The sequence below is a fragment of the Pagrus major genome, chromosome 18 (genome assembly GCF_040436345.1).
Source record: "Pagrus major chromosome 18, Pma_NU_1.0".
NCBI lineage: Eukaryota > Metazoa > Chordata > Actinopteri > Spariformes > Sparidae > Pagrus > Pagrus major.
In genome coordinates, this window is record NC_133232.1 from 30451782 (window position 1) to 30462291 (window position 10510).

Sequence of the window (10510 nt, forward strand, 5' to 3'; positions counted from 1 at the left end):
GTCTAACTGCATTTTCTTTGTTGGTACACTTATAAACAACATACATCAGCTTTCTGCTGTGTAGTAATACTCTGGGAGCCGTCTCTGATCTCAATGTCATCATTAGTTTCTTCTGCCAAGGTCATTGGTTTGTAGGTTGTTTATCTTTATGAGCAGATGTGTTTATTAAATTATTTTAGGCATTGTAGGCCTTGGGCCATAAAACGATTTATTACACTTTGGTGGTATGAATGTAATAGAGAAAGTAGTCTGAATGCATGGGGTATTTCTGCCGTATCACAAAGTCAATATACCTGAATGTTTGATTGACATAAATGATGAATTTGTGCGTTCAAGTGTGATGTTTTGCACCATGTCACATTCTTATTTTAAACCCAACTAGTTTGTTTACTGTATGGCTTAAAATGAAATGTTCTTAAATCACCAATCACATAAAATATGAAAACTCCTTAATATTTTATGGATCCCATTTGTTGTTAAAACACCAGTCACATGAAGAGAGCAAAAGTTGCCAGATTTTTCTCTGGAACACACTTGAACAATCCTGATTTATGCATTTGATGTGACAAGGTTAATTATTAGGGCTGCAACTAATGAGAATATACACTATCGATTAATCCAATGACAGTGTTTTGAATTAATAGACATAAAATGTCATAACATTGTGATAAATGTCAAGGGTGTGTGCTTAAATGTTTTGTTGAATTTGTCCAATCCTCACATTAAAGTAGCAGGAACCAGCAAATGTTTGCCATTTCTGCTTGAAATGTTACTCTGTTGAGTGTTTAAAGTCTCATCTCCAAACTTACTTAATCTCAAAGGCATTTTATTGATGTTTCTGTGCCCTGTTGTGACATTATTTGTTAAACAATTTTTGTGTGTGTTTGTTTGGGTCTATTCTGGGCCGAGACTCATCCTCCATCCAAGTTTTCGTGGAAATCAGCTGAGAAGTTTTTTATGTAAACCTGCTTACAAACCAACCAAGCAATGTGGCTATATTAGCCACGCACGATCTCTCTCTTTGTGTGATAATTGCTTTTTTGTTCCTTTTAGTATTTATTGTTCCTGTTAATATCTGTATGCGGCACACCCACAATTGCATACAGTTAGAGTTTGCACATGCTGTAGCATGACAGCTAGTAGCTCTGGTGGCTAGACTATCACTTCATTGCTGTGTGTGCTTCTTTCCTTACGCTGTGTTCATACTCTTAAATTCTTGTTCACATAGTCTTATTTTAATAGCCTTTATTATAGGTTTGCATTTGTGTTTTCTATGTGTCGTATAAGCTACTGGATGTCTACAGTTCCCTTGGGAATCTATCTACCTATCTATCTATCTATCTATATATCAGACACGGGTGAAAACATAACCTCTTTGCTGGAGGAAATAATAATCAGCTGCAGGCCTAATGTTCACTGAGTGCGTTTTCCAACTGTCAAATTTATGCCATTTATGTGTTTTAGTGTCGTTTAAATCAATTTTCATAGTCGTATCTTATCAATAAATTATGCATAATTGGCAGAAACACGGTCGATGTGGAAAAAGACTTGGTTCCACTGGGGCTCGAACCCAGGACCTTCTGCGTGTAAAGCAGACGTGATAACCGCTACACTATGGAACCAGCTGATTCCTACGATTTGTACTTCCGGTATAAATACATGATCTTACATCGAGGCGACTGATTGATTTTCAATACAAGATAATCACATCGTCCATAGTCCGCAGACCTTCACTGACCCTTCATGTGACTAAACTCAGCTCTCTGCTGCGGTTTAACGAACACGTCTCAGCTTCAGTCTCATCTCCCGCAGCGTTTGCGGTGTTTAGCTGCTCGTGTCGAGGCTTCCTGGGACGTCTCGCTTTTGTGGCCGATCACACGGTGCAGCAGCAGCAGCAGCTAACATCCAGCTGCAACCGAGTATCCGAACCGCCTACCTGTGTCCGTCTGTCCGGCCTGCCGTCTGCACGCACTGCAACCAACACATGGAGGAGGAAGTCGTTCGTCTTTGTATGTGTTTGCAGAAGCTGGACTTACCTACCTGGCATGGACCAAGTCTGTGCATCTTCAAAATCAGTCTTTTTACAATAATAACTTGTGGTATCACGCTGTATTTTATCCCCTATTAAAACAGGACACTGCTGAGTCCTAGCAGCTGAGGTCACCTACTGTAAATACTCAAAATCAGTTAGGGATATTTGAGTGTTTCACTTGAGTGTTTATTCTGTGACATATCTGAATTTGTGTTTTGTAAGTTTTTTTGTTCCCCAAAAATAATGCAACACATTTCATTTGACTTATTATTGCATATCCCTGCACACGCATACATGCAAACATATCCCGATTTCCCTTTTTCAGTATATAAAAGGTATATTGTCTCATGAAGTTAAAGCAGTCTAACTGTGACAGTCACACATTAGAGATAGAAGTTGAGAGTGAGACATCCCATAAACACCGACATATACCTAGAGGACTGAAACTCTGTACTCAAGTACGAGTACAGTTACATTACTGAAATATTACACAGTTACAAGAAATCTACTGGTATTAAAATAATACACTACTCAAAATGTGTTAGGAATATGACTAATATGATATTAAAGCTATGTCACAGAATAAACAATCAGGTGAGTAGTTGTAAGTAAAAGTACAAAGTATTCTTCTAAAACTCAACTTTAATGCATTATCAATAGGAGGCATTCACTCAAAGGGGTTTCTGTTTCTCCAAACCCTCAGTCTAAATTACTCCCTACTCCTGCTCTCTGCTGCTCAGTGGTCACCTCTCCAAACCTGGGCCTGCTGCAGAGGCAGGGATTTCATTGGCCCGTTTGTGTGAGGTAGCCTTATTGGCTACAAAAATGCAGGTGAAAGGTTTGGATATTTAATCATACTGTACTCCACATAGTGGTGTAGGGATGATGTATATTTGTAGGCTAACCCGTAAGTTAGCATTGCCCCGATTTAGCAACTTGTTAGCAACTGCAGTTCTTAAGACACGTAAGCACTTTATAATTCAATTGTGGGGCATTTAATGATGTATTTTATGTCGTAGAACAAAACGTGTAAATATCTTAAGCCTGTGGTAACCACGGACCTTATTTCAGGCATTTAACCGAAAATCAATTAAAAAAAACCTCATAGACTTTGAGACGAGGGAACCAGATGTGCAAGAATGTGAACTGATTTCTGGGTTTTAGGACTACAGACTACACCACTCGATTATGAGTTTATAAATTACCAAGTAGATTACACGTGTAATGCATGCTTAAATATGAGTAAGATTACAGACTTGAAAAGTACCCAAAAGATGACTTAATTACAGTAATTTGAGTAGATGTAATTAGTTACTTCCACCCCTGTATATACCTACAGTACTTAACAAATAGAGACTTTGCACAGTGCTGCACGATATTGGAAAAAAAAAATTGAGAATGCAATATCTTGTTTCTCTGAGAAACTACAGGAATTTTCAAGGATGACTTAAATGGCTCTATTTGAAAAGAATGAATCATTGTGTAATTATTGGGATGATTTTGTAGGAGGGTGCATTTAATCAGAAAACCAAAGTAGACCCTGCTTTGTTTGATAAATTGATCAATAATGATTGTGATTGGTGGTTTTCATGTAGATTTCCATGCACACAAACCCTCATGTGTATACAAGATACCGAAAGCACAGTTGCAGCGGTCAAACATTATTACGGATTATTTTGCAGCTCGGTCTTAAACAAAGTATTCTTCCTTCTCTCCTTGGCAAACAAAATCTGCTCCTATGAAGGTTTCCTTTCTGAAGCAGAACTCAAGTTTTTCATAATCACCCAGCCAAAAGAAATCAGCATGCGTGGAGGTCATTTTAGTAAAAAAGTACATCCCTTACGTCCTTGTAGACAGGGCAGCAAGGCAGAAAATGGACCTAATTCTGTTAAACAATTAAACAGACTTCTCTTGTAGATCCATCATGGAAAATGAGAAGCATGCCGGCACCAAGGTGTAACAGACATCATACGTCCGACGGCGAGACTATTGCACATGCGTACACTGCAATGTCAGTGCTGGAATAATGTATTATTGTTTGATTATTGATCTATTGTGTAACCCCAATACACTCTGCAATTTATTCAAACAGAGTTAAGTGTTTAGTTTATGTTTGCTCCGGTCAATTATCAGGGCTGATATTCAGCATTTTCCAATTATCGGTGATTTTTCTGTCAGATTGCAGATAAAATATGCTAATTTAAAATGATGACACTATCTGATTGGTAGAACGTCACAATTAATAACCTATAAACACTGAATAATCTGAATCTGCAAAGTAATCAATAACTAAATGTATCAAATAAATGTATAAAGTAGCAGAAAATGGAAATTTGTAGTTAAGAACAGTGCTTGAGTAAATTGTACTTTGGTTTATTTCATCGTCGGTTGTTCGAAATTTTGACTCAAAGATTTTAATTTTTACTGCAAATGAATATCGTTCCCATTTATCAGTTTTCAGTCTCCTTGATTTCTAATACGCACAGCCTGCCTCAAAGGTTTGAGCATTACACATCACTGCTTCTGTGTGAAAGTAACAGAATGACTAGTATAAAGTTTCTTAAACCCATTTCTGAAGTTTGCCAGTTAAATTAGTTTTCTGACCTTCAGGCGCTGCACCATTCACTTGTTACCTTTTAAACCCAAGGTCATTATTAAGGTCCGCTTAGACTAAGGGCTAGAAACTGAAAAGTATTTTACCTATTCATAGATCTGCAGCTTGAGCATCATCTCCTCATACAGATTTTTGTTTTCAGGCTGCTGTATCTTGTATTCATGAAAAGGTGCACGTTCACTCATCTCACTCGTTTCTCAGAGCGCTCCCGCGCCGCGATGCTATCAGTTATATCTGCGAGTGTTTCTGCTATGGTCTCTGCATCAAATGCAAATGGATCTGTTAAGAGTTCAAAACTGAATTTCTAAGCCTTACAGCCGCTATTCTCCTGCTAACTTCTGCTTTAAGATATTCAGGCTGTGCATATCTCCATTTCCCTAAAGTTGTGGGCTGTGAGTGAGTTTCTTACTGGTTAAGGGGCCTCGAATGTCCAGTGTTTAGGATTTAGACTACAACCCTGTGTTAAAATGTCAATTAAAACAGAATTAAAACATTTGCAAACAAACTGTGTTTATCAACAACAGTTTTATAAAGTGTTTTTGAGCCCTTAATATTCTTTAAACAATCATGTGTTTCACAAAGCGGTGAACCTTTTTTTTTTTTTTTTACTCTATTTGCACACACATAAGATTAGATCAAATCAGATGATTAAAATACAACAAGTGCCAAATATCAACAAAAACGTATAATAAGCAGAAAAACTCAATCAATAGACAACGATCCAATAAAAAAACATAGAAATACATTAAAAAAATGTAATTTGTAAAGATGACGGCGTTGCCCCATCCTTGCTTGAGAACGACTGATGGTGCGTGTCCAGGATCCATCATTTACACACTTCCCATTCATTGTCAATGCAAGAAGCTGTGCAATGCATTCTGGTCGTGTCGCGTTTCAAGAGATGTGGCATTGCGTTGCCCACTCCTCATTTGCATAAAGTTGAGGTCGAGGCTAGGGTTGTACCGATCCGATCACGTGACTCGGAAATCGGGGCCGATCACGCCACTGAAGACTCGATCGGGACTCGGACGTTACGACCCGATCAGAGATCGGTTTTATATATATTTATTTAGTCATTATTTGTATTAGATTGTTGATATATGGGCTATTGGTGATTCAAAATAAAAAAAATAAAATGAGTATTTACTACCACCGTTTACGACATGCGCATGCGCAGAAGACCAGCACGCCAGTTTGTTTTGAAGCGGAGTGGCGAGTTGTGGCGCACCATGTCTGCTGTGTGGAAGTATTTTAAAGTGAGTGACGAGAACGATGCAGTTGCAAACTGTCAGATATGTAAATTTGGGATATCGAGGGGTGGTAAAATATAATAAAAAATAAGGGACACCTTGGATAGTTTTCTTCGATCTTTTTAATTTTTTAAATGTATTATAAGAGTATCGGATCGGGACTCGGTATCGGCAGATACTCAAAAATCAAAGGACTCGGACTCGTATCGGGGGCAAAAAACCCTGATCGGAGCATCCCTAGTCGAGGCCACTTTATGCAACTCAAGGGCATCCAGCGTGACTGACCACCTCTGGAAACTCCTGAAAAGCTATAAAAACGAACCATTATCAAGTGAAAATGAAGACTAAAATGTCCTAAAAACGTCTTTGGGAACACATTTTGCTGAGAAATGGTTGTAGCATAAGAGAAAGTTTCCAAACTAGCTGCCATGTTGGTCCAGTTTGAAGTCCTGGAGCAGACAGGCCCCGAGTGGATGTTAAGAAATACTTCATGAGTAATGTAATGTGTGTATTTTGTTAAATTTGAGTAGATAGTAGATAAAAATAAATATGCACAGATTGATAGATTAACACGTGTTATGATATAAATACACACGTATCTTGAGATTTTGACTTTGAAAACCATTGACTTTGCCTTTAATGTCTACAGATGGAGCGGGTCCTCTACAACGGTGTCCGCCATTTTGCCTCGCCATGTTTCTGCAGTTGTAAGTAAATAAGTAAGATTTTATTTATATAGCACCTTTCAAAACCTAGGTTACAAAGTGCTTTACAAGAGGATACTAGAGGATAATTAACACAATAAATACATCCTGAACATACAAACCAAACAGTGGCTCTAGGGCGTGGCCACTGTAGGGCACGGTGAGATGCGGGTTACTCAGTTTGTTGCAATTTGCAAGCTCACCATTACATGCCACTAAATCCTAAACGCTGGACCTTTAAAGTGAGCATCAATAAAGCAACTTTCCAGATTCTAACCAAAAGTTTCTCTAAATGTCCGTCTCTCCATCCTTTACTGGTGTGAGGTCTGAAATCTCCTTCTTCATTTCAAATTGTCTTTCCTCAGCATTGTTCGTCCATTTTGACTGTTGAAGCTCCTCAGCTTCCTTATAGGTGCCAGTGAGGGAAGGGCAGATTGGCTGCATTGGAGAATGTGGGGATGACAGCTGCATCTGTTTATCATGTGGGGTACAATAGCACACCTTGAGAGGCAGCCAGGGCTTGTATTCTCTCTGATCCTGGCTCCAACACAGCGGGCCAGAATTAATAGACAACACAGATTCATATGTGGGCAGGATCAAAATTCAAGATGTGCTAGATCTATTCCACCAGCTCAGTCTGACTGACATGCAATATGGTTTGTGCATGTGTGACTAAAAAAGCAATTAGAGTTATTTACTGATGTCTAATATCATATTTACTGTAGAACAGAAAATAATAGCTAAGTGAAGATTAAATATCCATTAAGGACTCAAAGTATTATTTTCATTAGTGATTAATTAAAGCGAAAGTGCAACCAGAGAATTGTTGACATTTTAACTTTATAAATGAATTGAAGGGTTAATTGATTATATAGAAAATGTGTTGCTTTTTGATTGTCAATTAACTAATAAATTACTTGACTTAATTTTTTAAGATTAAAATCAACGTTCATAATCTTTTCAACAAAACTTACTCCCAAAAACATTAGCCTCTACGTCTGTTGAGACAGTGTGTAAATAGCTCTTGCACACCTCCACCAAGGCCCAACAGTCCACTTTTTTACTCACTTCATACCTCTTTTGAAACAAGGTTGTTCAGGTGCTGGTTCAGAGCCAGTGCCTACTCTGGAACCAGTTCTTTGTATTTCGACAGACAAAGAACCGGCTCTTGGACAGGAAAACGAACACTTTGCTGGTCTAGAACAAAGAACCACTTACGTTAGGAGCTTGGAGCGGGGTTATTGTGACCAAAATTATGCCATTTTTAAAAAGCAGAGCTAGTGTTGGGTCTTATCCATGGTAAAAACATTCACCATTTTCACTAATCGAGGATACAGTGGTCTGAGGACCAGTCATGTTCGGATGCCACTGTAGGCATGCAAAGCCTTGGAGACGTTGAATCGGAAACGTGGAAATTAGAGACGTATACAGTGACTGAATGATGTGGTTGTCATGCCTGTGGAAAAGCAAACTGGTTCACATTCTGAAGCTACTTTGAACTAGCACCAGCCCAGAACCAGCACTTGGTTCACTTTGGACGAAAGGGGCAATCATATTTACCAGCTACCTCAACACACCCGATTTTTTTTGTAAAAATGTATGCATTATTCCCTCAGAAATTAACAAAAAAGCTCTATCTCGCAATGAAAAAAATCCTGGATCTGTCTCTTTATGTGGATGGGGTCTATTCTGGGCTGAGACCCATCCTCTAACCAAGTTTCATGGAAATCCATTCGGTAGTTTTTGTTTATTCCTGTTGACAAATCGACCAACCAACAAACAAACCACACCATAATCCACCTGGTGTGACATGATGTGATATATATGTGGCTGCAAATTGCTGAGGGCCTGTTTCAGTTATTTCTTTTTATAACTAAATTCGCAGTGTAAAATATGTTGTACTGAATCTTGAAAGACATCTTCCACCAGAACTCAGTCAGATGTGGAATTTTCTTGTAAACTTGTTACTGATTTCACTCAGTAACAAAACACACTGTGCGTGTCCTTGAGGTCTAAAAACATTTTGTGCTTGTTTTGCGTCTACTGCACATCTGCTCGCCATCTTTTGTGTGTTGGCCTTCATCACCTCCATTTTGTTTGTCTTGTGCAGGTGAGCAAATGTGCAAAGGCCTGTCTTGCAGATTACAGTTGAGACAAGTGAACAGTGAATTCAGATTTTTGTGGTAACCCACCTGAAACTACAAGATCATATTTGGATTTGTCTTTTTGTCTATGTGACGTCTAATGTGTTTGAATAAATCACTACTGCTCAGAATAATCTGCGCTTGAATCGGAAGGTGAAAATGTTTTACTCGTTGTCTCCCACACACTACAAGATAAGGTGAGCCCACTGGCAGTGGTAACCTGCCTTGTGTAGTGCAGACTCTCCACAATCAGTCATTGTGACTAAATTAGCTCTACAGTGGGACTGTGCAGTATGTTCCTAGTTTAACAAGGGGACACCATTTCCTACTACACCGTGGCAGCCGGTATGATGATGGCCCTCCTCTGATACTTGTGATTCCATAATTCTGTTGACCATGCAGAGCATTTGTGGACAGTCTCAGTCCACACAGACAGCACATGCCATCTCTATAAGGAGTATCTGCCTCCTGAGTGTCCATCTGACTCTTAAGCTGAATCCAAATGTCCACCCTCTCGACTTCCGGACTGAGCTCTCGCGGGCTTCAGTCGTACGTACTGTGAGAGACTGCAAGGCTAGTATAAGCCACTGATACACAGGCCTAAATGCATTTTCATTCCCTCTTCAGCCTGTACTTCTACATATTTCTGTATCATGATGTGTTGAATTTTTTTTCTAGCCTACATAATTCAAGTAATGTTTTAATACAGTATTTGTTTTACACATTCATAATTAGTTCTACAACGTCACGTCCTAATTGCAATAAATGATGGGTAATTAAATCAGTTAAGTCTGCAGAAATTCTGCTTGAGGCCCCTTATGGACTGGATGAATTGTGGGTTTGGAAAGCCCTCAGCACTCTGGGACTTCCCGTGATCATCCCCGCAAAGTCCATGAGTCTGCAAGAGCGGTGGAGTCGGGACATTTGGATGCAGTGTTCATTGTCCCATATGTCTCTTCTTCCTTAAACAACTTTAGAGAACAGTTCATCCAAAAATGAAAATTCAGTCACTATCTACTCATCCACATGCTGATGGAAAGTCAGATGAGGTTTTTAAGTACACAAAACATTTCTGTAGCTTCACAGCAAAACAGCGCTGCAGAATTCTTCCGAACAACTGAAGTAGATGGGGACTTGTTTTAAAACGTAAATAAAAACACTGAAAACATTTTTTTGCTAAATAAATGGTTCTTACAGCTCTTCTGGCTTAATCCAACTTCTAGTCTCCAGAAGCCCTAAGATCGCAAACTTTCAAAAATTTGAAAAGACTAATTATTCACACCCTTTTTTAATTTCAAGGCTTCACTGCAGCTGCTGAGCTAAAAGCATTAGCTTGACTGCACATGGATGGTGTAAATAACGTCTTTTCAAATCAGTTTTGGATCTCTGGGGCTTCTGTAGACTTGGATTATGCTGGACGAACAGTATGAGCCATTTTATGTTTTTTCTTTTTGTCCCCATCAACTTCAGTTGTTTAGGTGAATACTGTTTTGCTGTGAAGCTACAGAAATGTTTGGACTTTCCATCGGCATGAGGGTGTGTAGATAATGACTGATTTTTAATTTTTGGTTGAACTTATCCTTTAAGAACAATCACCTGCCTCTCTGTTTCAGACAGTGGCATAACATCTGGGGTAAAGAGTCACTTTACTATGATTACACCTAATTTTATCAGTGAATGCTGTTGGTGTCTGGCCATCTGGTAATATCAGTTTTCTGTGCCAGTGTTTTCAAACAACCACCTCTGTAACTTCTGACACCACCCTA

The 10510-nt window shown here is 38.9% G+C and overlaps 1 non-coding gene across 1 annotated transcript; it reads right to left on the bottom strand.

The window, feature by feature from the left end:
* Positions 1 to 1549: 1549 nt before the first annotated feature.
* trnav-uac (transfer RNA valine (anticodon UAC)) lies at positions 1550 to 1622 on the bottom strand. Its single transcript has one exon. It is a non-coding gene; the product is annotated as a tRNA-Val (tRNA).
* Between the last annotated feature and the right edge of the window lie 8888 nt (positions 1623 to 10510).